Source organism: Eurosta solidaginis, chromosome 4 (assembly GCF_040869045.1).
Source record: "Eurosta solidaginis isolate ZX-2024a chromosome 4, ASM4086904v1, whole genome shotgun sequence".
Lineage (NCBI taxonomy): Eukaryota > Metazoa > Arthropoda > Insecta > Diptera > Tephritidae > Eurosta > Eurosta solidaginis.
Window position 1 is genome coordinate 172,903,055 of NC_090322.1, and position 27,561 is coordinate 172,930,615.

Consider the following 27,561-nt stretch of genomic DNA (forward strand, 5'->3'; position numbering starts at 1 on the left):
GCACTCCGAGTGCCTTGCAGATGCCGTTCGGTGTCGGCATAAAACAAGTAGGCCCGTCCCGCCTATATGTAGGAAAAAATCAAGAGGAGCACCACGCAAATTGAATGAGAAGCTCCGCCTAAAATCTCTTCGGAGGTTATAGCGCCTTACAGTTTTTTTTATCTTGGTATGATATGGAGTCTACCCAAGTTAGCAAAGTTTTAATTATAATAGCATCCGGTTGCAAGGTAACTCCACCTTGAATTCCATTACTATTCTATTCCAAGCACAAATTTGACAGTAACATGTTCTGATGCTAGCGCTCATCAGATACATGATACAATTCCACAATTTTAATACAAGTAATACGGATCTGAGCAACCCGTTCTGAGCATTAGGAGTAATAATGAACCTGCTTCATATTTAAAAGGCTTTGGTTCAACCTTGCCAATACATCATGATTGAAATGTCCGTTCGCTGTGAATAACTACTTCGACGTCATCTATAAAAGATACATCTTCATAAAACACAGGACTGATCACATTTACTCTAGATCAGATGTCATCGGTCAGCATAGCCTAACGCAGTTATCGACTGTTATCAACAAACAATAGGCATCTGCTTTTTCTTCTCTTTATGTCAATCATTTATTACTCAACATTCTTATTCAACGGTGACAATTTTTGGATGTGATCACTGATCAACCTTTTCTTTGACCGTCTGCATAAGAGTCTGCAATATTTATGCCTAAGGTAGAACAAATAAAGAGACAGTTTACCCTTGGGAGCGGACAAAGAGTAAACTAGTTATATGGCAACTTTCCAATGATGAAGACCGCATTACTCCGAAGATAATACTTTATTGTCATCTTTAAGTATGCTTTATTGTCAACTTCCACGAAAGTGAATTCATCGCATTAAGGAAAAACCAAGGAATCCAAAATGCGATATGAAACCATAACCCACACGATTCATCCGAATGCTCAAGGTAGGATCAACACCTGAAGACAAGCTTCTGCAAGACATTGTCTCCGGTTACAATTAGCTTGTAATGCTCCCCACGGTACAGTTTTTATCGACCGTGATAGGATCGCGCAGGTGAGACACCACGTCCACTCTGCTCCCTTTTGAGTAAACACCACTCCATGAATGGTTAGCCATATTAAAAACGTCACTAATACGATGACAGCAATTTGTTACGCTTTAAGCGTCACTAATAAGATGACTCACATTTGCCTTTTATGATCAACATACCTACCTCGGGTAAACTCTTTTCCCCTAGCCCGCAGGGGGTATACAAACATACAGGTGAGGCTAATAAAAGGGTGTTAAAAAAGAAAAAACTTAATGGGCGAAATCTGGTAAAAATGTGCCACTGCTATTTTCATTTATGGTTTACATAACAAGATATGAACAACGAACAGTCTTTATTTTTAGCTAATTTTGTATACGAAACTGAGACTTCTGCTTGAACAAAAAAACCGGTGCAAGTTTTCGATATGTACTCCTTGCAAATATGATTTCGCTTCCTCACTAAAACACCACATAAGTTTCTTTACTCTGCCATCACAGATTTATTTCGCATTAATGCCTTTCGTCTTAAAGCTTTATTTATTGTTGGCATAATAACATTATCGGCGGCCACCGTGGTGTAATGGTAGCGTGCTCCGCCTATCACACCGTATGCCCTGGGTTCAACTCCCGGGCAAAGCAACATCAAAATTTTAGAAATAAGATTTTTCAATTAGAAGAAAATTTTTCTAAGCGGGGTCGCCCCTCGGCAGTGTCTGGCAAGCGCTCCGATTGTATTTCTGCCATGAAAAGCTCTCAGTGAAAACTCATCTGCCTTGCAGATGCCGTTCGGAGTCGGCATAAAACATGTAGGTCCCGTCCGGCCAATTTGTAGGGAAAAATCAAGAGGAGCACGACGCAAATTGGAAGAGAAGCTCGGCCTTAGATCTCTTCGGAGGTTATCGCGCCTTACATTTTTTTTTTTTTTTTAATAACATTATTTGAAAGCTTTTTTCCTCATCGCTTCCTCGAATTTCAGCTTAAAAAGTTTAATAATTTTAAAAATTCTCTTAAACAAATTTTTATAGCGCCCATAAATTCAGAAAAGTGTGCAAATTGCAAAAATTATATATATACATACATGCATACATACAAATGTACATAACTGGCATAAACAAAAAATACATTTAAAAAAATACCAAAAAAGTGAAAATTATCAACAACAAAAATTCGACTACAGTGGCAGAAATTTAATAAAACGATTTATGGATGCGTGCTATTAGAGAACGGGAAGCGGTAAAAGGTAGGTTTTATAAATAAACAAACACAAACATATATAAAAATATATTATTGATTTTGAAGCAATTTATGGCGAACAATTTTAGGATTTTTCTAAAAAAAAAAATTGTACAAATTTAAAAGTAAGTTGTTTAAATGTAAGCTTTTTACCATATTTAGCAGAAATATAATATACCCATATATTGTATTCTGGTTTATGCTTACAAAATGTATTTATTCAGACAACAAACACATTATTTAAGCCGATTAAAGGTTTAAACTCTTCTCTGCATTTATTATCATATGTTTTACATTTATCGTTTTTTTTAACAGAATTTGTGATTCCCTTATCTATTGTAAATACAATAATCTGATTAGTAATTTGGGATTTTTTCTTAGCAATCCAATTGAGTTGTTGTGATTATCTACGTAGCTCTATACGTATAAGCAAATACAGTACATGTCAAATTTATAACACCTATAAAGTTTTTGCATTTCTGCAATTTTCAGTAGTGTTGCTTTTGTACAAAGAAGCGGAAAGATCACAGAGTATGAAAAAATCATAATTTGACGCCTTAAAGTATGCAAGCATTTTATCATGCTTTATTTAATACTAACACACCCGGCAGACGTTGTCTGCCCTCTCCCTCAATTTTCTTTATCCTTTATTCATTCCTCTCTATGCGTCTCTTTCTCCTTCTCCCTCTATTCCATGGCTTCTTTTCTCCTTCCCTCGTTTTTTTCTCTTTAGTTTTTTTATTCTTCTCCATCCCTTATCCCCAGACCCAGTCCTAGTTCCAGCCCCAGTCCCATAGTGTTGTATGTACATATTTTTGAGTGCTGTTTCATAAAGTTCCATATGATCCATCAAGCAGGAAAGGCGTGGCCAAAAAGCGGTCCTGCAAAATTTCTAAGATTATGTGCAAAGCCCGATATTAGACTCACAAAGTGGCTCATATCTCTGAAGAGAGAAGACTTAAGGCTCACAATGGGCATACTGACTGGACACTGCCTTCTGGCGTTACATGTAGGAAGTGTGAGCGGCAGGAAGAAACGGTTGAGCACGTTCTGTGTTCGTGTCCTGCGCTCGCCAGGTCAAGGTTCCAGCTATTAGTGGCGGCAGAGTTGACAGATCTCAAGGCAGCAATTAAGCTGGTTCCTACAAAACTGCTAGTATTTACCAAGAGGAAGGAGTTATTCTATAACACAGTTATGTCCTGGCACTTGATTGGGGTTCTTCCGTTTGGCCATCAAACAAAATCTGGCAACACTATGGACACATTCAGTCTATGTGAGGTTCTTATTGACCGGCCAGTTCAACCTAACCCAACCTTCATAAAAAAATAAGAACAAAAAGCTTTGCCTAAAAAAAAACAAGGGGGTGTTCCACCCTTAAAATTTTGTAGTATGAAAATTAGATAAAATCCGTTTCTCGAGCTTACTCAATATGCCCACAAAATTTCATGAGAATCGGTCGAGACATTTCAAAGGAGTTCAACCACAAACACTGTTATACGATAATTTTATATAGAAGATAGATAATAACCCTGAACCACATTTTGGCCTATATCTCGCAAACGGATCGAGATATCGCGAAAAGTTTACCTTTATATTAAAGCTCTTATTAGCAGCTTTCATTTGATTCGTTTGTACAAATACATTTGAAAAATAATCAGATTCTTGTTGTGGGTTTCAAGACCCTAGTCATCTAGTGATCGGAACGATGCTCTTTACGTTCCCTGCGAAGTAATTTATAATCCTGCAAGTGACTGCGTCTCCACGCGTTGCGGTTCCTAAGTGTTAAGAGCATAGCCTGCTAATGAAATACATATATACCTGAAAAAGAATCAATGTTTTTTTCTGGCATTTCACGTTCCCTGTACAAAAATTTCTTCCGAGGTAGCTCTTGGTGAAATTTTTATAGAACATTTCATGTGCTGACTTTCTAAACAGGGACTAGAAACCTTTCGTGAGAGGTAACTGGTGAAAATATTCTACAAAATTAATCCTCGTAAAGTTTTAAAAAGTATTAAGTTCCGCAGACGATGCAACACAAATTATTGGAAATTGTAATTTCATCTTCCCTTACCTTCTCCCTGTCCTTTAAGCTTATTACCCCACTTTCTTGCTCTATCGCTATAACACCACCACTCTACATCTATATTTAAATAACGTCTACATATATTTATCTATATATCTACCCTACATCTATCTTTCTCCTATTACGATTCAAAAAATAGTAACGATTTCCTCTCAAAGAAAGTTCACCTGACGGATAACGGATACAATACTAGAACACCCTCTTGTGGAGCAGAACAGTAATATTATATTGTAACGAATTTAGGGTATTTCTGCTTATTTGCAACCTACTACTAATGTTCGTATCGCTAAATTGTCGAATAACTAACTCCAATATTCAATAATGCAAAATGGTCTTTATTAGACTACTTTGAAAGTACTTCACAATAACACTTATAGTTCGCAACCAATAGCGTGCTTAAATCAAACTGCTTAGTCATGCCTCAGCTTGTGCTGCTTTTATACTCTTCGGTTTCCTCGTTCACCCATTTCTTCTAAGGTCTAGTAATTTCGTGAACCTGATGCTTGTTTACCAGCTATATACACGTATATTTGTAATTTGTATCCATAATATACATGGGGTATTCCATCCCATTTCGACCAATTTTGAACCCGACCCCTTTAGAATTGGCTGAAAGTTTTTCTTCTTTTTCTAGCTTACGAAAGACGTTTTTCAGAATTTTTTCAAATTTTTTCATCCAACTCAAAAAAAGTTATGAATTTTTAAAAAAACACCGTTATTGTTTTCAAAATGCTATAACTTTTTCAAAAATTGACCGTTTGGGATCTTTTTTTTTTAAATTTGTTTTTAAATGTACTTTTCGGTTTTTTTTTCAATTAAATTAAATAAAAAAAAAAAAAATAATAATCGGGCCACTCCGGGATTAGTGGGGATGATTGCAGAATTGATTGAAGTTTTTTATGAAAAAAAAATGGCGAAATTCGAAAAATCTCGAAAAACTGAAAAATTACAAAAAAAATTTAAAAAATTTTTTGTATTCTTTCCGAAAAGTACATTTACAAACAAATTTAAAAAAAAAGATCTCAAACGGTCAATTTTTGAAAAAGTTATAGCATTTTGAAAACAAAAACGGTGTCCAACTCAAAATAAGTTATGAATTAAAAAAAAACGGTGTTTTTTCAAAATGCTATAACTTTTTCAAAAATTGACCGTTTGGGATCTTTTTTTTTTTTAAAAAATTTGTTTTTAAATGTACTTTTCGGAAAAAATACAAAAAAATGTTTAAAGTTTTTTTTTTTTCAATTAAATAAAAAAAAAATAATAATAACCGGCCCACTCCGGGATTAGTCGGGATGATTGCAGAAATGATTGAAGTTTTTTATGAAAAAAAAAAAAATGTCGAAATTCGAAAAATCTCGAAAAACTGAAAAATAACAAAAAAAAAACTTTAAAAATTTTTTTGTATTCTTTCCGAAAAGTACATTTACAAACAAATTAAAAAAAAAAGATCCCAAACGGTCAATTTTTGAAAAAGTTATAGCATTTTGAAAACAAAAACGGTGTTTTTTTTTAAATTCATAACTTTTTTTGGTCGAAATGGGATGGAATACCCCACATATACACACATATGATGACATGCGTTTGTGAGTATCTCTCTGTTGCCTTGTATGTATGTGTGTAGATGGTGATTGATTTGTTTATGTACATACTGCTTAGTATCGGCTTAGTGATGGTAGTATCGCTTAGTGATACTAATATTCGTCACAATATGATTCTGAAAATGATCCCAATTCCTGATCCAAATGATCCTGTTAACGATCTCAAAACTGTGCCGGATAAATACTGAAACGATTTAGAAATAGTCATTAAATAGTTCCGAAAACGATATTGCAGCTGTTTCGCAATGATCTCGAAACAATTCTGTAAACAATCTGAAACAGTCGAGAAATTACCCTGAAATTATCTCGAAAATAATTGGGAAAATATTCCAAAAATAATCTTAAATGGTCGCAAATTCAATGCGTAAATAGTCCCCAAACAGTCCTGAAATCATATCGAAAATATTTCTGAAATGATTCAGCTAAAGTCCAGCATTGAACCCCAAACAGCATTCTAATGAACCGGAAACTGAAATATGCATGATTACAATGATTCTGAAAATAAAATAGTCCCATAAATAATCCCCAAATAGTTTGCAGATGATTCGGAAATAACCTTGAAATTATATAAGAATCATCGCGAAACTATCCCAAACTCAACCTTGTACCAAGTTTACACAACGTTCTCAAAGTTTATATATGCATGTTTAAACCGTGGCGCATTAGAGATCTGCCGTCATACTGTTGTTAAAAGATTAGTTTCTTCAACCCTTCGCAAATCTGCCACCATAGTTTTTATACGGTGGCAATTAGTCACCCCTACGGAATCTACATGTAAAACTTGCCGGACTTTTCGTATTACAGTACCGCAACTGCGATGGTTATCTCTTGTTTGTGATCGGTGTGTGATACATCACATTGCAGTCTTTTCGCTTGCTCTAATTATCACGTCTTCCCTCTCAAAGTTCTCTGTACAAATCATTTCGCGTTCCATCTTTATGACTGTTTTTTTTTTTCAACGTTCTTTCATATTCTCCTAGTCTAAAGCTACTTTGACCACCCCACCGTATTCCGGTTTTTTGCCTATCCATCCTTTCTGCCCATCGTTAGGCCTCTTTACAGTGCTCTCTTCTGTTTCCTTTCATATTATATTTATTTCTTTCCTCTCCCTTTGAGCATTTCCTTGCTCCTCTTTCCCCATAATTTTTCGCCAATCCCTTCTGTGTCTTCCCCTCACGGTCTGGAGTATATTGCGCCAAAATTTCAGTGGATCCCATAAAGCGGTGGAGGAAAATGTTCTAGACTTATAGCGTCAAAGGCGACTTTTAAAAATGTTTACGCTCATCGGAGATACCATGCCCACTTTTGAAAACATATTCTCTTTATCTTAATATATACCTAATTCAAAATAATGTCTTTCTACCTAATTTTATTTTGAAGGGGACCATGAGTTCTATGAAATGGCTACTTTAATACTCTGTGCCGTAAACCTGAACCCCCTGCCCTTTCCCACCTCTTCAAAAATATTCTCATTCAAAATATGTCCAAGTAATAAAACCGTCTTCTTACCAAATTTCATTATTTAAAAAAATATATAGTAAATATAATATGAACCAGACTGTATGCAGAACTTTATGTAGGATGTTCCTAGGTCTATTTTTTGGGCATTTGTATTGATGATGAATACCTTTTAACAAATTAAAATGGAGTTCTTATGAAATAGTTTGTTCAAGAAATTCTGGATAGACAGCATAAATAATACATAGTCATAGGTGGGTAGGGGAAGGGGGTATATTAGGCACTAGTTATATATAATATTTCAATTTTAAGCCAGAGAAAAACGTAAGGTAAAGTTTATAGCTATCAATCTGCGGTATTAAGCTACTTAGGTGGCTGGGTTACTTCCCTGAGAATCTGGGGCATGGTATGCGGGATGTTTAAGTCCTTCACAGTAGTGTGAACGAGGTCGTGTGCCGGTATTTGTGTGCCGGAAATAGCAAATAACTCTTACAACTTCTGCTTTACTTTGGCTACAAAATACAATAATTCTAAGCACTAAAGAGCTGGATCTTTAAATTTTCCAAGCAATCTCTTCCAGAGCAGTAAAATATTCGTGAGTCTTTTTTGCTATGCCCATGTAAATAAGAACATGATTATCTAGCCTCCAACATATTTACATACAAAATTATTCATGCGTATATTTGTAATCAAAGCCGATTATGAAACTATAGACTTCCTTATTGCGTATTTTCTCCTTTAGTTCAATCAGCTGCCTACGCAAACAAAAAGTTGGTTATACCTCAGCCAATTGTACGCACTCATGAGCCAATTTTTTCGGATAATCACTCACTTGATGTAACAGCCCTCCAATTTCTTAGCTCCAAAAAATAATGTTGATTTTCGACTTCATCCTCAGGTGCAAAATCTAATACTTAATCGCTTATCAATATTCATTTCATGCGATATTCTACACCTGTCTGCTGGAAACTTAACTGAAATGGGATAAAACTCGTCAAAGTTGTTAGCACTGATTTTGATCAAACTTTTTTTGTTTAAGTTTTCGTATTATTCAAGTAAATTAAAAGTAAAAAAAAAAGTTTATAAATTTTGTGAAAATCAAAGTGTACTTAAATGCTTATATACTTACATGGGATTTATGAAGCAAAGCACAGTTTTCTGTTTTCAAAAAATACTTATCTACTTAAAGTTATTTATGTAAAATTCGTTGAAAAAGCAAACATATTCGATAATAAGGGCATTCACAATGTTGTGAAAATAGAAAAATTATTTTATGAGAAAAAATCTTTATTTTTTCTTACTTAGCTAAGTACGTGCCTAACGAATCTGCTGACCCATCGTCCACTTCTACAGGTCACCTTACGGATGACACACCATAATCATCATCATTTATTGGCGCTTAACTGCTTTGGTCGTTTTTCACGATTATTGACGCTGATTGGGAGCATCAAGGGAGGGCAAGTCAAGGGCTGCCACTCCCTCTGCTTCCCAACTGTGGTGTCGACTGAAACGACCTAGCCAGCGAAGCCTTTGAGTTTTTATTCGCTGCACTATCGACATATCTGCGTAAAGCTCATATAGCTCATCATTATACCTCCTTCGATACTCGCCATCGGCATCACGGATAGCACCATACATCTTTCGAAGAACTGTTCTCTAGAATACTCCAAGGGGCACCTCATATTCTCTCGACACCGTCCATGATTCCAAGCCCTACATCAGGATAGGTATGATGAGCGACTTTTTGTTCGTGGAGAGAGGACTTAACTTTTCAATTGTCTACTCAGTCCAAAGTAGTACATCTTAGCAAGAGTTATTCTACGTTAGATTTCTAAACTGACATTGTTTTTACTGTTCTGGTTCCCAATTAGACGAAATCCTTCACAGTCTCGAATTTATATGTGTCAACATTGACGTCGCTGCCAAGACACGAATGCATCGATTCTTTCTTAGATTACTTCGAGAGAGGTCCTTCCCAATTCTTACGGAGCAGTTGGTGTTGCTCAACATCATATGGAAGAACCTTATTAACTTTGCAGGGAACTTAAATTCAGACATAGCATACAAGCATCTTCTTTTCGACCTATCAAAGGCTACTTTGAAGTCTTTTATAGAGAGTCTTCTCCGGGATCTGGCGTATCGTGAAGATCTGGTCGATAGTAGATTTACCAGGTCTGAAGTCGCACTGGTAAGATCCAATTAATTTGTTGACTATGCGCTTCAGTATTTCGCACAGTATGCTAATATGCGATATTAAGCATGCTGATACCGCAGTAACTGCTGCGGTTTGTGGGATCTCCTTTCTTGTGGATTGGACAGGATACACTTAAGTTCCAATCTGGGGGCATGGGCCCATCCGACCATATTTAGCATAGGCGTTGACTCTTTACCTCCGTGTTTGAACAGCTCGGCGGGTATTCCGCCATTACCTGGTGTCTGCCGATTTTTTAACCGGGATATTGTCATTCTCACTTCGTCAAAGTCGTGTACCTGAACGTAAATTCCATTATCGGCGATTGAGGTATCAGGTTCGTCTTCATCTCATCTCCTACTAGCTAACTATGAGGGAAATTGTTTCCCACAACTTAAGGAGACTCTGTACGCCAGTTCGCTATTATCGTTCCTGCAAGAATCTACCACGGTCTTGAAACCTTCCGTTAGCCGCCGGATTCCGCGGTATAATTTTCGTGCATTATTACTATCTCTTCACACGCTCTGCCTCACGTTTTTTCCTTCTAAGTAGGCGTCTTTCTTGCTTCTTCGCCTCACAATATACTTCGCATTGCCGCGCCCGTACGCAACATGGCCCTATAAGTAGCGTTTTTCTTGCAGCGTCTCTCTTCTTCGGCTTACATGGCTACGCCGAGAATTTGATTCCTTGTATGCTAATATGTCCGCGGGTTGCTAATCTAACAAGAATGTTTATTGCATTTTCCCGGCTATTTTAATCAAAACCACGGATTTATTTGATCTTACGCGTTTAGACACATGTTAACGTCTTCATCAGGGTCTGTTTTATTTAGTATAAATACGAAATACAATAAATTACATTGACATTCATTTCTTTCCTCTCCACGTTCCTTTGCGTGACAAGTATGACTCAGACAGTGCATCGCCATTAGTCCATCAGTCCATTTCACAGGTTAACAAGATTTTTGTACATGGGTCGTGCGTCTATTTTCTTTATTGCTATTGCACCCAGAAATAAGAATATGAACATAAACAAGTTTTTGATTTGGTTTTGTTCGAAAAAAATGAGAAAAACGAAAAACATGAAAATTCATCAAAATTTGACATAGGTTTGATTTATTCTAGTATAGTAAAAATCAATTTAAGATTTATTCTTATAAATTTAGTTTTAGAATACAGTTTAAATGTTTAAAAATGCTTTTTTTCTGCTTTTCCTGCCATATTCGCTAACATTTTCTCTTATTAACGTCCAAATATATTGCCCCATCATGCTTTCCGTATACTGGCCTTGGTAGCGTTTCTCAAACTCCATTATATCTTGATGGAATCGCTCCCCCTGTTCTTCTGAATAAGCTCCCATATTATCTTTGAATTTATCCAGATGTGAATGTAACATGTGCATCTTTAGCGACATTCTACATCCGATGGCGGAAAAATTCGTAATCATGCCAGTTCATCATAATTTTCATCCCTGTGATTTCCAAGAAAACCATGAACTACTGCCTTAAAACTTTTCCACGCTAGTTTCTCCTCGTTGCTAAGTAGGTCCGGAAAAATATCGCAGTTCATAATTTTTTTTATTTGAGGGCCGACAAAGACTCCAGCTTTAATTTTCGCCTCTCACAGCTTTGGAAAAAGTCTGCAAATATTTGAAAGCTTTAGACTAAATATTAAGAGCCTTCACAAATTGTTTAATAAGGCCCAATTTAATATGCCATGGCGGCATCAATATATTTTTAGGATCCACAATTGCTTCCCACTCCATAATAAGTACGTTCAGGCCAATGTTTTTGGCGATAGTGGGCGGCATCATTTCTGCTATCCCATAGGCAAAGATAACAGGAGTGTTTGGTATATCCACCTTGCATTCCAGTAAAAAAATAAACCATCTTGAAGTCTCCAATAACTTCCCACTTGTATTCCGTATATTTGATTGCAGTTATTAGCATTTTAATACTGTCATAATTTTCTTTGAGGTGTATGGAATGTGCCAGTGGAATATATAGAAATTTGTTCCCATTGTGTGGTAGAACTGCTTTTAGACTTTTTGTTGAGCTGTCGATAAAGAGGCGCCATTCATTTGTATTACAAGGAATACCAATTGCTTCAAATAAACCTTTCACGTCATAGCAAAAACAGAGTCTATCTTCCTTACTGTAGCAACAAGAAAATTCTTCATGACGCTTTCTTTGCCGAGATATTCGAACGTCAGAAGTAAGTAAATTTCGTTGTTTAAGCCGCGATGCTAATAACTCTGCTTTGTCTTTTGATAGATTTAAGTCTCTTATTAAGTCATTGAGATCTTCAGAGTTGATGAGATGTGGTATTCCTGGTTCAAATTGAGGAACAAATTCGGAATGTACGGATGCAGATGAACTCGGTGTTTGAAAGCTGCCTTGAGGGAATAGTTGCTTTTCCAACACAGGTGGATCAGGTACAGGATTTTGTTCCGAATGTGGTACTGAAGCGGATCTCGATGGTAGTTCCGGATATATTGTTTTCCTTAAACTTTTCCCTTTCAGTGGTTTCACTACACAAAAATAGCAATCAGTCTCATGATTACTCGGTTCCCTCCAAATCCTCGGCACTGCGAACTGCATGTCTCTTTTCTCACACTGGTACCAAACTATAATAAAACGTAAAGCATTTCATAACAATTTCAGTTATTATGCAATTATATATATATGTAGATATATGTATATATATATGAAACAGTTAGTACAATAAAAAAGAGAAAATAAACTTACGCTCCAGAATGCTTCTGCAAGAGTTGCATGAAACATGTTGAGCCCATTTTTTGTCCTGGTTTTTAACAGGTAGACCGAAGTAGGCTAGGTAGGTCTCGCAAATCCTTGTGTTTTTAGTTAAATCAAACCTTTTTTGTCTTCTTTTAATACATTCGCCACATATATAGCAAAACGAATTAGCCGCTCGTTTACAACTTCTCGAAGACATCATTCCTCTGTGATATGCAAAAACATAGTGTCGCCCAAAACGAGTGACCCAAGAAACTACAGCTTCTTAAAGGTAGCTGGCATGCTCTATTGCTAGGCCTGCCAATCCGACAGTAAAAGTTTCGATGAGTTTCTTAATATGTACTTAACGAATTGCCAAATCTACCTAAAATCATGTGTATCTGGGACCTTTTATCTCATTTTTACTGTTTCTCAGCCACATGTTTTTGGTTTTTTTTAAGATGAGTATGTTGTGCTTTAAGTAGATCTTTTTTCGATGCATCGCTGCATCAGGTAGCTACCCGCCGCCATTTTTTGCAATTTTTTTTATAGAATTGAACATAGAATCCGAATATATAGGGCAAAACCCATGTACAAAAAAAAATTATTTTTGTTGACCTGTGTTATCTGCCTTATACGTTGTGATCAAAACCTTAGATGTCTCGCTTGCTAGTCTTTGTATGATGCGCTCCATATCTGTATCAGACCGGGATCGTTGAGATGGAATTGTATATAGTTATGAACGCATTCAGTAAGATCCCCTGCGATATCAACGATGAAAACGTTAATTCCAAAATGTATATCATGAAAACCTTTAAGGATAAGTGAAGTGGGGTTGAGTAGTGGATGACGGCGATGTAAGCTATAGCTACCCATATAATCGTTGTGTAAAAACGAAAAGCTTTGAATACCACAAAAGCAAAAACCGAAAAGTCAAGCATGGAATATCCCGATGATTTCACATAGTCATCCTTCATGCTGCTACAGCAAGAGACATTTTCCAGTATGTTGAGACGTACGCACGGACTCTCATTGGACATTGCCCCGCCAAAATTTCAATCAATTTAAAAACTTGTCCAACTATTTGAGGTTATTGCAGCTTTTATATATTAGGTAGTCCAAAATTTCATTTTATTCCTAACACGAATACATGCTTATATATTATTGGTGCTCGTGTTGGTGCCACGCTTATTAACTCCCCCCTTTTCACATATAAGGCTTCGAAACGCGTTCATAGGCTTTCGCCTGAGCAAACCAACATACTTTAGTATGTGACTTAAAGTAACAATGCAAATGAGTGTGCGTCGTGAAATATTTCCCTGTCATTGCGATTAGGTGAGCGTAAGTGCTGTTCTCTGTTAACGATATATACAAAGTATTTTAAAGCATATGCATATATGATGTATATTGGAACGATTTTCCGTCATCCCTTGTCAAATTTGGTTTTGAGACAAACCGGTTTCGGCGTTGTGCCATCATCAGTGTCGATTTTCGTTCTGATCTGTTGTTGTCATTTGTCCTGTATTTATAGTTCGTAGGTATATGAGCAGGTATTGTCAAATTGATGCTTGTGTATATTTAGTTATGTGTATGTGCTGTGTGTTCTTTCAGAACCGAGGGTGGTTTACTAATCGATTTGTGTGGCTGACTGGGGTAGGTAGAAATCTGTGATTTTAGTCGTTTGACCTTCTTTGTCGGTTTTTTGTTTTGGTGTGTTAATTGTTTTGTGTTTATTTGTTGTTGTGCGTTTGTCTGTTGTACCTGTGTGATTAAGTTGTTTCCTGTAAACAAGTTTTAAAGGCTCGAATATTGTGTCAGAAATGGTGTTTATCTGTTCGTTTATTATTCTACCGTCGAATGTTTTCTGTTTGTAGATTTCCATGTTTTCGAGTACGTTGAGACGTCGGCCCTTTTCTTGTATGTGAAGAACCCTGACTGTTTTATTGATGCTTGCTGGGGAACATTCATTCTCGACCATGTGATTCGCGAAGTTAGACTCGGGTATAATGTTTGGATTCCGTATTTTTTTGTTGTAATCTCTAATATGTTCTCTGAACCTCGTTCTTATTTGCCGTCCTGTTTGTCCTATGTAACTATGCTGGCATCCGCAGGTAAGACAAAGGAAACACCACTGTGCTAATCGAAAAAGAGCAATATATATCCAAAACCGAGGATCTCATAGAGGAAATGAAATGTCGTAGAATGAGAGAGGATCCCACAGATGAATACCAAAAACAAATCAAAGTTGCTATAAAAAATGCAACAAATATAGTAGATTCTAACATGGCACATAGATTGGTCCAAACGACTAAAATCACAGATTTCTACCTACCCCAGTCAGCCACACAAATCGATTAGTAAACCACCCTCGGTTCTGAACGAACACACAGCACATACACATAACTAAATATACACAAGCATCAATTTGACAATACCTGCTCATATACCTACGAACTATAAATACAGGACAAATGACAACAACAGATCAGAACGAAAATCGACACTGATGATGGCACAACGCCGAAACCGGTTTGTCTCAAAACCAAATTTGACAAGGGATGACGGAAAATCGTTCCAATATACATCATTTATCCACCCTGTCGGAAAATCAACCAAACAAAATAAGTCATATGCATATACATACGTACATACTAGAGGTGGACATGGAGCTAAATATTAAAATTCAATTCTGCTCAACACGGCATAGAAAATTTTCGTAATCGTCCGGATACGGCTTGACCATTTTTTATAAAACATGTAGAGATGAATAGGGAGAAAGAATTTGTATTTGTATTTGTATTTATTAGGCAATTCATCCCAGCACAAAAATTTGGCAAAAATTATTTTACAGTGCTAGTCGGTAAAAGGCATAAAATAGGAACAATTTAAACTTGAAACTTAAAGCTAATGACTATGGCTAAGAAAAGGTTACAATAAATAATATATTTAATAAATAGTAAATAAATAAAATAAACGAATGATAGAGTACATTTGTTAGAAGAAATCAGTATTTTAATTGTCTAGGTTATTATAGAAACTTGTTAATTCTTTATTGAAGAGCAGAGCATTGCTTATAAGCCTAAGTCTAGAAGGGAGCGAGTTCCAAAGACGTATGGAAGTAATGAAGAACTGGCGATCAAATATTAGCATACGATGTCTGAAGTGGGTAAGGAGAACAGATCTAGACAACTGGAGAAAATTTAGCCTCCGATACAAATAGTCAGGTTCCTTCATATATATTAATTTATGTAGCGTAGTGAGCGTTTTAAGTTGAATAAGGTTATCGAAAGAAATGTTTAGCAACCTGTAAGCATGATGAGAGACGTGGTCAAGTCTTTTCAACCCATAGACGTATCTAGCAATGTTGTTATAAACAACATTAAGTTTCCTATAACAAACATAGTCACAATTAGAGTAAACCTCACAACCATAAAGCAGCGTAGGTATTAAGTACGCTTTTGCTATTAGTAGACGAATATGTAACGGAGTAAAATATTGTGTAAGCCAGAGTGTACGAAGCATCCCATACACTCTTCCCACTGTGCGGAAGATGTGATCTTTCCATGTCAAGGTTTTGTTAAAAACTACACCTAGATTTTTTGCCATGTCAACGTATTCTATAATAGTGTTGTCTAAAATTAAATTTTCCATTCCACTTTTATCTAGTGACCTTCTATGAATGACTATACATTTCGACTTCTTAGGGTTAAGACATAAGCCGTTCATAGAAGCCCACGTGCCAATTTGACATAAATCGTAATTTAAGTTATTAATACATGAACTGGTACGATCACTAGGACAGCACATATACAATTGTACGTCGTGAGCATAAATGTGAATATTACAATACTTGAGAACACCAGGCAAATCGTTTATATACAAAACAAATAACAGGGGACCAAGGATTGAGCCTTGTGGGACTCCTCTTAAAACACTGACGAAGTCAGACTTTCTGCTACCAACACTTACTGCCTGAGTTCGGTCGGTGAGGGCTGTTGCACAGTTGGAGAAATTAAATAGGTTGTCCAGCTTCTTGCAGAGAACGGTGTGGTCGACCGAGTCAAACGCTTTTGAATGGTCGAGAAGAGTCAGGAAAGCAGTAAAATTTTTGTCAACTTGTTCTCGAATATCCTCTATCACCGATAGGAGCGCCGTTTTACAGCTACGATTTGACTTCAGGTCCAGACTCGGAATCTGTGAGAAGGATATTATCCTGCACATAAGTATTTATCTGGCAGTGCAAAATTCGTTCGACGACATTGGAAAGGAAAGGCAGAATAGCTATAGGTCTATACTCCTTGTTTTGCTTGGGGATTAGGATTACCTTAGCAACTTTCCAACATTTGGGAAATACACAAGACGTCAGCACAGAGTTAACCAAGTAGGTTAAGTGAGGAAGGATTTTAGGAAGAATTATTTTTAAAAATTTCGGACATATACCATCGAACCCCATAGCATTAGACTTTACTGAAAGAATGGCTTGAACGACATCACCATCATCGACACTAGCAAACTCAAGAGGACCACAATCAACATTAGCGCGAATACAATAATTGTCAGCACATATATTGTCAGTTGAGATTGGCAGATTATCGGAGGACAGAAATATCGCATTTGGATTTTCCGATACCAATGACTTCCAGGTTTCCTTCGAACTCAAAGCAGCACTAAACTTGTTATTATAAAATTTCTGATTTGCTGACCTAATGGCTTTGTTTGCAGCGATCCTAGCTGCTTTGAAGCAGTTGTGAGCCTCCAAGGTTTTGTATCTTTTCCATCGTGAGTAAGCAAGGTTACGCTGGTGAATTAAGTGTTTTAGATTGGCACTAAACCAAGGGGTATTATTGTGTGCAGCAGCCTTGAGTTTCACTGGCACATGGTTGTCGAAAAGCCTAATAATATGGTTCTGTAGGAATGATCCCTGATCCTCGACCGATGTCAGCGTACGAATCAAGCTCCATTCGACCGACTCCACCACTGCATTAAGGGAACTGTAATCTATGCTTCTAAAATCACGATACGTAAAGGAACATTGGATGTGTGACGTTTGAAAGTTGTAACTAAGAAATATCAGATCGTGTTTTGAAAAGCAAGATGCCGACAATTGATCGTAGTGGAGCAATTTCAGGGGATCATTCACAAAAAATAAATCCAGCAAAGAAGAATTTGAGTCAGTAAAGTGTGTAGGTGAAGTTAAATTGGTGGGAAAAAGTCCAAGAGGCTCCATACTTAGCTTTAGAGTTGAGTCGACAAGAAGGTTGGAGTTGAAATCCCCAGCAATGATTATATTATCATAGCTTATAAGTAGAGGCTCGAGAAATTCAATAAAGCCAGAGAAGTCAACTCCACGATTAGGTCTGTATGCACAGCCGATAAGAAGCCTTTCATTATTTACAGAGAACACGTCTACGAACACATATTCGACAGAATAACTTGGACTAGCACTGCAGCAAAGTTTACAGGATAAACTACTTTTGACATATATAGCAACACCACCACCATGACCACGTCTATCAGCACTGAAAAGTTGATATCCATTTAGTTGCACCAAATCATTTTTGTGACATGAAGAAAACCAGGTTTCGGAAATACATATAACATCTATATCAGAACCCTCAGATATGAATCTCAATTCATCCAGCTTTTTATATAGGCTTTGCGCATTGAGATGGATGACTTTGAGTCCTTTAGTACGTTTGCTGAGTACGCGCAACAGTGTATGTAAGCAGTCTTTGGAACTAGACAACCTATAGTCTAGGACCATCACTATCTATGGGATATAAAGAATGCTCTGCGATGCGTAACAATAAAGACAACATAAATAATTGTTTACAAGTATGATAGGGAGAGATAAAGACGGAAACGAAGAGACTCAAGAACTTAAGTAATATACCATACATAGAAATTAATTTATTTATCATTATTCGTTGGCGCATCTTCAACTCGAAAGGAACTCGCGCTTTCTTCGCCGGTATTCTCAAGACGCTCTAGAAAATCCAAGCTATGTATTGCTTCAAGCCTGGCGTTCGGAGCATTTGAATTTATGCCCACATGAACTAATTGCAGACCCTTGATGTTTGGATTGTTTTGGAGCCTAAAGGTGCCTATACTTTTTAGCAATTTGTTTCTGTCTGTCGGCGACTGAAATTTGATTATTTCGGCCGGATCTGTCACGCTGTTGTCTAGTTTCCGTAGCCGAAAAATGCTCATTATAGGAATTGGTTGCAATCTTAGAGTGGAACAGAGGTGATGAAAGACACTTGTTAAGTTTTATCCTTCCCTAAATGGAATTCCGTGTACACGGACTTCACTTGCGGCAATATGGCTCTCTTGCTTTGACGCATTGTTTTTGAGTGTTTAATTTATATAGGCGAAGATCGATAGTTGTGGGGGAATCCTGAATGTAAGCCTTAGTGTAGGTCACTACACTGCAGTTATTTGACTGTAACGTAATGTGGGAAAAATTTTCGTGGTAGAGTTGATATGAGTGAAATCAGACAGCAAGAGAAATTAACCAAGGCAGATGATATATAAAGAAGAAAGTGAAACGATAAAGGAAAAGAAGAAGTAAGTGGGAGAAGTTGAAGCAGAAGAGCAAGTAAAAGGAAAGTAGCAGTATAATAACGAACCACGATGATGTGAATAATAATAACGAGGCTTGTAGTTATCGTCGCGGTAGCGGCTGCCAAAAAAAGGCAAAGAAAGAAAAATAAAGGACAGAAAATAAAACGAAATGAAAGAAAAAAGGCAAAAAACGAGGAATAGAATTCAAAACCGAGTCAAACGAAGTCGTAATCGAAACTGGACGGCATGTTATCAATCTATCGCTGTGTTAACGGTTTGTTAACTATGATTTATAAGAAAAATAATAAAATTTTGGCGCAATTTGCCTCTGAAGAGATTTAGAGCTTCGCTTCCAACTCTCCCATAACTTGGTGGGATGGGACCTACATGATTTATGCCGACTTCCTCCAAACGGCAGCTGCAAGGCAGATACATTTTCACTGAGAAGCTTTTCATAGCAGAAATACACACGGAATGTTAGCCTAACCACCGCTGAGGGGCTACAACGCTTAGAAGAACTTTTTTCTTATTGAAAAAGATTGTATCTAACTTTTTACTAACTTGAACCCAAAACTGTCGGTGTGATAGGGATATTCCGCTACCACCATGCCACTATGACCTATCGGTTTGTTATCTACAGGCCACGGGCGTGTTAGCCAATACCTTTCGCCGATCTATCGGTTTTTATCGTTGTGTTATCGACGAGGTATTGACGTGTTATCGATTTCTTAGCGAAGAATTATAAATTTGCTATGGATAGTTAAGGTTATCGATGAACTATCAAGTTTTTATAAATTTCGGTTTGATAGCGAAAAGTTGTGCATTAATTATTGAATTTTTATCTATTTGTTAACGAAAAGGTATAGATATGCCAACGTAATACAAATAGGATTGTTATAAATTTGTTATCGACGACTTATCGGCGTTTAATCGAAAATCTATCAATTTGTTATCGAAAAATTATTGATTTATTATCGAAATGTTATCGATTTGTTATGAATTTGTTATTAAAATTTTGTCGGTTCTTTATCGAATATAACTTATTTGCTATTGGCGTGGACGACTCATCACTTTTGAAACAGATATCGATACAACTTTAATATAAAAACTGTAACACATCCTGTCGACCAGAAGACGATAAGAGAACAAGAAGAAGCCGATGACTTGGCTTTGACTAGCCGACAACACTATAATTTATATCTCTGTGATAATTTCGTTCTCGTTAATAAGCCGACAATAAAACAATATCTCGTCGGTATCGGTTGCTACCGCTGAAAGTCCGACTCTTTTCGAATAACCTGACATTATTTGTTATCGGTAAAATTTACTTCATTTAGTTTTAACTTCAACTCTTGAGCGAACATTATTTAATTTGCACATCGAACTTTATGAGTACGTGCTGCTCCAGCCATTTTTATTTAATCTTTCAAAACCCTGATAATTCTTCTTCCGCTCGTCTTCGGTTTATCATACAGCACAGCGATACTGCTATTTCGAGATTATTACCATACCTACCGCATATCCCAATATTCCGAGCCCACCTCTAAAACATTTATACATAAACTATTGTTGTATGAATGTTGTTGTTTAACTAGTACAACTCTGACTTTTTTATGGCTTTACAGATGTGTACGCAATGTACGCTCAACAATATTTGCAATTCATTCGAACCACGAACCCACTGGCATACCTTCAGAAAAACGCTTTGTTAATTTCAAGGATAAGCTCTAAGAACTAAATAAGCTTGTGTATGGGTAGTTTTTCTAAAGAATTTTAAAATGTCAACTATTCTTATGCGCAATCATCGTTGTCTTATGCGTATGTAAAAGCTTAATACACATATGTGTGTGTGCGCGATTGTATGTGTAGGTATTTGTGGCATCTGTAGGTGCTTAAGTGGAACCTTGACAAGCCTGTACACATTTAGACATAAAATGTATGTATCACAAAAAAGGTCTAGTAGATTTTTTTGGCGTGGGTGTGGATATGCAGCGTTTGGGAACCCCACAGTTACTTAAACATATACCTTTCCTCATTCACCATCATTTTCGCCGCAATGCCTAAAAAGCCGTTTAGTTAACACGGAAGTGACATAATGACTTTTATTATTTCAGCGTTCGAGAAGTAAACGAGAACAATGAAATAGCAATATAAAGCTTAGCATTTTCGTTTACCTCCATACAGGTCGGGCAAGCAGAGCATTCATTACGCCAAAACCTCATATGTGTTGTGAAAAATTTGATTATTTCTTAGTTTATTGTTATCGCTTCGTTTTACTGGTTTGTCAAAAAAATATGTGCAAATACTGCGAACAAATAGTCAGATTCATTCACCACTAAAAGAAGTTGTACCAATTCACGTTTTAGAGTACTTCGCCACAATTCAGTCGTTAAATTCCAGCAAATCCTCAAGCGTTTGCATATCGCCCTTTATAAATATTCCTAGTATGCTTGTTCGCTTGTACACAAAATAAAAAAAAAATTATAAAATTCATCTGTCACGGTTTTAGAGGCTGAACTCCTCCGAAACGGCTGAACCGATTCTCATGAAATTTTGTGAGCATATTGGGTAGGTCTGAGAATCGCCCAACGTCTACCTTTTTTTTCGCTACGTGTCTAGGGTCTTGAGATCAAAACGTGGACCCGGGTATCCCTAGAATGTGTTTATACAATATGGATGTCAAATCAAAGCTGTTGATGAGTGCTATAGTACAGGATCATTTTCATACCCCTGGGTGACTAGGGTCTTGAGATATCAAATGAAAGCTGTTGATGAGTGCTATAGTACAGGATCATTTTCATACCCCTGGGTGACTAGGGTCTTGAGATATAGGCCAAAATGTGGACCCGGATACCCTTAGAATGTGTTTATACAATATTGATGTCAAATGAAAGTTTTCATACAACTGGGAGGCTAGTGTCTCGAGATATACCCCAAAACGTGGACCCGGGTACCCCTAGAATGTGTTATACAATATGGATATCAAATGAAAACTGTTGATGAGTGCTATAGTACAGGATAATTTTCATACAACTGGGAGGCTAGGGTCTCGAGATATAGCCCAAAACGTGGACCCGGGTACCCCTAGAATGTGTTTATACAATATGGATATCAAATGAAAGTTGTTGATGAGTGCTATAGTACGGGATAATTTTCATACAACTGGGATGCTGGGGTCTCGAGATATAGCCCAAAACGTGGACCCGGGTACCCCTAGAATGTGTTATACAATATGGATATCAAATGAAAACTGTTGATGAGTGCTATAGTACAAGATAATTTTCATACAACTGGGAGGCTAAGGTCTCGAGATATAGCCCAAAACGTGGACCCGGATACACGTAGAATGTGTTTTTACATTATGGGTTTCAAATTGAAGCTGTTGATCTATGCTTTAGTACAGAGTAAGTTTTACACCGCTGGGTGACTACGGTCTCGAGGTATAGGCCAAAACATGGACCCGGATACACCTAGAATGTGTTTTTATATTATGGGTATCATATTGAAGCTGTTGATGTGTGCTATAATACAGAGTAAGTTTTACACCGCTGAGTGACTAGGGTCTCGAGATATAGGCCAAAACATGGACCCGGATACCCCTAGAATGTATGCGTATTATGGATATCAAATGAAAGCTATTGCTGAGAGCTTTAAAGTAATTTTCATTGCGATATTCGATTTAGTCGCATCAACCTGGCAAAACAGATAAATATACATGCGAAGCCGAAATAAAGACATGAATTAATAATACCTACATACCTAAGTATTTACATACGCCCTATACGATTTGACTGAAATTTGGTATATAAATTTGCCTATATTAGTATTTACGACGCTTTTTTCCGGGAAGTATACCAGAGACGGACTGGGACTGGGATTAAGACTAGGACTGGGACTTGGACAGAGACTCGGAGTGGGACTGGGACTGAGACTCGGAATGGGACTGGAACAAAATACATACCACCCTCTGGGACTGGCAATAAGAGATTAAGAAGAAGGAGAAAAATTTGAGAGAAGAGAAAAGAGAGAAGGAGACTGAGAAAAAGATAGAATGAGACGAAGATGGAGATGAAGCGAAAAAGACGGAGGAAGGAGTGAATAAAAAGATTAGGAAAAAGAGTAGAGGGGTACGGCAGAGTTTCACGGAAAAAGCTTATTAAAATGTATGCAGATAGGCCACATTTAGGGCAGAACAACGTCTGCCTGGTCTGCTAGTATGTAATAAAATCATATACATATGTTACTAGCAGACCAGGCAGACGTTGTTCTGCCCTAAATTTGGTCTATCTGCATACATTTTAATAAGCTGTTTCCGTCTAACTCTGCCCTACCCTCTACACTTTTTCCTAATCTTTTTATTCACTCCTCCCTCCGTCTTTTTCGCTTCATCTCCATCTTCGTCTCATTCTATCTCTTCTCAGTCTCCTTCTCTCTTTTCTCTTCTCTCATTTCTCCTTAGTCTTCATCTCTTATTGCCAGTCCCATAGGGTGATATGTATTTTGTTCCAGTCCCATTCCGTGTCTCAGTCCCAGTCCCAGTCCGTCTCTGGTATACTTCCCTGAAAAAAGCATCGTAAATACTAATATAGGCAAATTTATATGCGAAATTACAGGCAACTCGAATGGGACGTATGTAAATAAGTATGTGGGTATTATTAATTCTTGTCTTTATTTCGGCTTCGCATGCATATTTATCAGTTTTGCCAGGTTGATGCGACTAAATCGAATATCAATGAACTTTAGAGCTCTCAGCAACAGCTTTCATTTGATATCCATAATACATACACATTCTAGGGGTATCCGGGTCCATGTTTTGGCCTAAATCTCGAGACCATAGTCACTCAGCGGTGTAAAACTTACTCTGTATTAAAGCACACATCAACAGCTTCAATTTGATATCCATAATGCAAAAACATATTCTAGGTGTATCCGGGTCCATGTTTTAGCCTATATCTCGAGACCGTAGTCACCCAGCGGTGTAAAACTTACTCTGCACTAAAGCATACATCAACAGCTTCAATTTGATATCCATAATGTAAAAACACATTCTAGGTGTATCCGGGTCCAATTTTTAGCCTACATCTCTAGACCCTAGACACCCAGCGGCATAAAACTTACTCTGTATTAAAGCACACATCAACAGCTTCAATTTGATACCCATAATGTAAAAACACATCCTAGTGTTACCCTGATCCACGTTTTGGCCTATATCTCGAGATCCTAGTCACCAATAGGTATGAAAACTACCTTGTACTAAAGCACTCATCAACAGCTTCAATTTGATACCCACAATGTAAAAACATTGTCTAGGCGTTCACGCGCCCACGTTTGGCCTATATCTCCAGACCCTAGTCACCCAGTTGTATGAAAATTATCCTGTACTATAGCACTCATCAACAGTTTTCATTTGATATCCATATTGTATAAACACATTCTAGGGGTACCCAGGTCCACGTTTTGGGCTATATCTCGAGACCCTAGCCTCCCAGTTGTATGAAAATTATCCTGTACTATAGCACTCATCAACAACTTTCATTTGATATCCATATTGTATAAACACATCCTAGGGGTACCAGGGTCCACGTTTTGGGCTATATATCGAGACCCTAGCCTCCCAGTTGTATGAAAATTATCCTGTACTATAGCACTCATCAACAGTTTTCATTTGATATCCATATTGTATAAACACATCCTAGTGTTGCCCTGATCCACGTTTTGGCCTATATCTCGAGACCCTAGTCACCAATAGGTATGAAAACTACCCTGTACTAAAGCACTCATCAACAGCTTCAAATTGATACCCACAATGTAAAAACACTGTCTTGGCGTTCACGGGCCCACGTTTGGCCTATATCTCCAGACCCTAGTCACCCAGTTGTATGAAAATTATCCTGTAATATAGCACTCATCAACAGTTTTCATTTGATATCCATATTGTATAAACACATTCTAGGGGTACCCGGGTCCACGTTTTGGGCTATATCTCGAGACCCTAGCCTCCCAGTTGTATGAAAATTATCCTGTACTATAGCACTCATCAACAACTTTCATTTGATAACCATATTGTATAAACACATCCCAGGGGTACCCGGGTCCACGTTTTGGGCCATATCTCGAGACCCTACCCTCCCAGTTGTATGAATATTATCCTGTACTATAGCACTCATCAACAGCTTTCATTTGACATCCTTATTGTATAAACACATTCTAGGGGTACCCGGGTCCACGTTTTGATCTCACGTAGACACGTAGCGAAAAAAAGGTAGACGTTGGCCGATTCTCAGACCTACCCAATATGCTCACAAAATTTCATGAGAATCGGTTCAACCGTTTCGGAGGAGTTCAGCCTCTAAAACCGTGACAGAAGAATTTTATATATTAGATTTCTAATTGCTGTTTTTGTGTACGGGTCCCTTTTTCGCTCTTATTTGGATTCCAAATCTCAAAATAAAGTGTTGGTTATAAAGATGGAGATTCGGGCTATTAGCGAGCTTTGGGCAATTTTGGTCGTAGTGCTTTTGTTTAGCTATATTTTATTAAAATAATTTGTGAAAAAAAAACGATTGTGAACACACAAAGAAATCTATTTGTACTATGGGATTATTGTGAATATTTGCACTGCATTACCGGCACACAGTGGACTGGATTTGGCTTTCAGTGGACTTAGGGAAATGAAAAAAATATTAGTTAATAACACAAAAACTTTGATGGGGATCGATTTTAAGTCTCATTACATGACGTTTTTATATATGAGGATTTTTTCATAAAGTCTTAAACAAAAAAGTTATAGCAAATAAAAAAAATTTATGTATGGGAAAAATCACATTTTTACCGTTAACTCATTTTCCTCACATTTCCTCAAAACTTTACAAAAAATTTATTAATATACTTAGGGTTATATACTATGCAATGTACTCGGTTTCATGGTTCGAAAAGGTTCGTGTTTTTTTTTGTCTTTTTTTGTTGATTTTAGTATTGCGAATCACTTTTTAATTTTGGGTAGATTTTAAAAACAAAAATATTTTTTTTTTGTTTTTGTTTTTTTTTTTTTTTTTTGGTTTTTGTTTTAATCTTAGTATTGCGAATCACTTTTTAATTTTGGGTAATTTAAAAAAAAAAATATTTGATAATTCATATTATACATTTAATGTTTTTATATTGAAGTTATATTTAACAATCCAAAAAAGTTTCAAATCAAAAATTTAGCTATTCTAGCTTGTTCGTTAGTACCAAAAGAGTAATTAAAAGCACAAATTATTCGATCGGTCAATAGTCCATGAAATCCCCTAATATATATATATAGGTATATGACCAAACAAAAAAATAAAAAATTTTTTGTTTTATTATTTTAAGTAAATGTTGCGCTTCATATGTAGTATTTATATTCGCACCCAATTAAAATTGAGAAACTAAAATATTTAGTTTTCTGTATCATAGTCGAGGTTTTGCGGTAGGAGTAGTAGAGATTTCACTTCTTCGGATATTTCCTCATGCTTACTAGGTAATTTCGATCTCCTCGATGAAATAAATGGGTCAGAAGTAACTAACAAATTATTTAAAATGTCCTCATTTGTGGCTTTGCGGCTAATGTTTCTTGCATAGTCTCGATGATATTCTCTAAAATTTTTATTTTTGGATACAGCGACTTCTTTGGACAACTTTCCAATAGGAATGGAACCAAAATGCTCTATTATTGAAGCTCCATGTACTAAAATTTTATGCACACTTGAAGCTTGAAGGCATGGAATACCATTCATATAGTTCGACGTAAACTCGAATGGTTTCTCTGGCGTACATGTTGAACTTTTGTACATCTATTGGACACCCACATGAAAGTGCCCCTAATATTGTAGAGAATCTTTGAATGAGATTTTCACTAACAGCAGTTATAGAGGCGGTAGTTTTAATGTCAGTGAAAATCGTCTAGCGGTATTTCCATCATTCGTTGTACCGTGTCCTTGCTTTACCACGTCTACCAATAAACCAGTCTGGTTTCTGAAAGAATTCTGTACTGCGCTCCGTTTTTCTTCCAATTTGGATTTATTATCTCCTTTCGCTATCCACGATTTAAATTCTAATCGGTAAGACATATGAAGAATATACTCTATAAACCGAATTATCGCATGCAGAGCTGACATCTCATATTTGTAAATATCAACATCTATGTTTAAAATTCAAGTGAGGTCGTTCATCTCTTTTGGGGTAGCCTTACATATTTCACAACGTTGCGTGAATGTATCACTCAAAATTGATGAAGCATTTCCATCAATCATGGTTAGTACTAATGAGTGACTGACTTGAACTTTTTCACATTTTGTTTCCGTTAAATTGTCGATTTCGAATTGAATCGCACTCATTTCTTGAGTGATAGTATATTTGTTTTCTTGCACAAATTTGAAAAAATTTCGTCGAGTTTTCGCGAATTTTGCACAAATTTTTAAAATAAAATTGAAAGCTTTTGGGTTAGACCTTAATACATATTTTTATTGAGAAATAGTAAAAATTATTTTAGTGAAGCCAAAATTGCTGGAAATTGGAAAAAATACCTAGATGTACACATATGCTCGTTAGGGTATGTCGATATTGTAATTTCTACCTTCGATGGTTAATAAAATAGCAGAAATGTTAGGATTAATAATATTAGTACT

The 27,561-nt window shown here is 36.7% G+C and overlaps 1 protein-coding gene across 6 annotated transcripts in view; it reads left to right on the forward strand.

Annotated features, from left to right (window-relative positions):
- Positions 1–27,561, forward strand: part of rdgA (retinal degeneration A) — a 1,310,388-nt gene that overhangs the window by 57,579 nt on the left and 1,225,248 nt on the right. For all 6 annotated transcript variants that reach the window (XM_067783802.1, XM_067783806.1, XM_067783805.1 and 3 more), the window contains exon 2: positions 2,078–2,292. The gene's annotated coding sequence lies outside the window, so the exon portion shown is untranslated. The remainder of the gene's footprint in view (positions 1–2,077; positions 2,293–27,561) is intronic.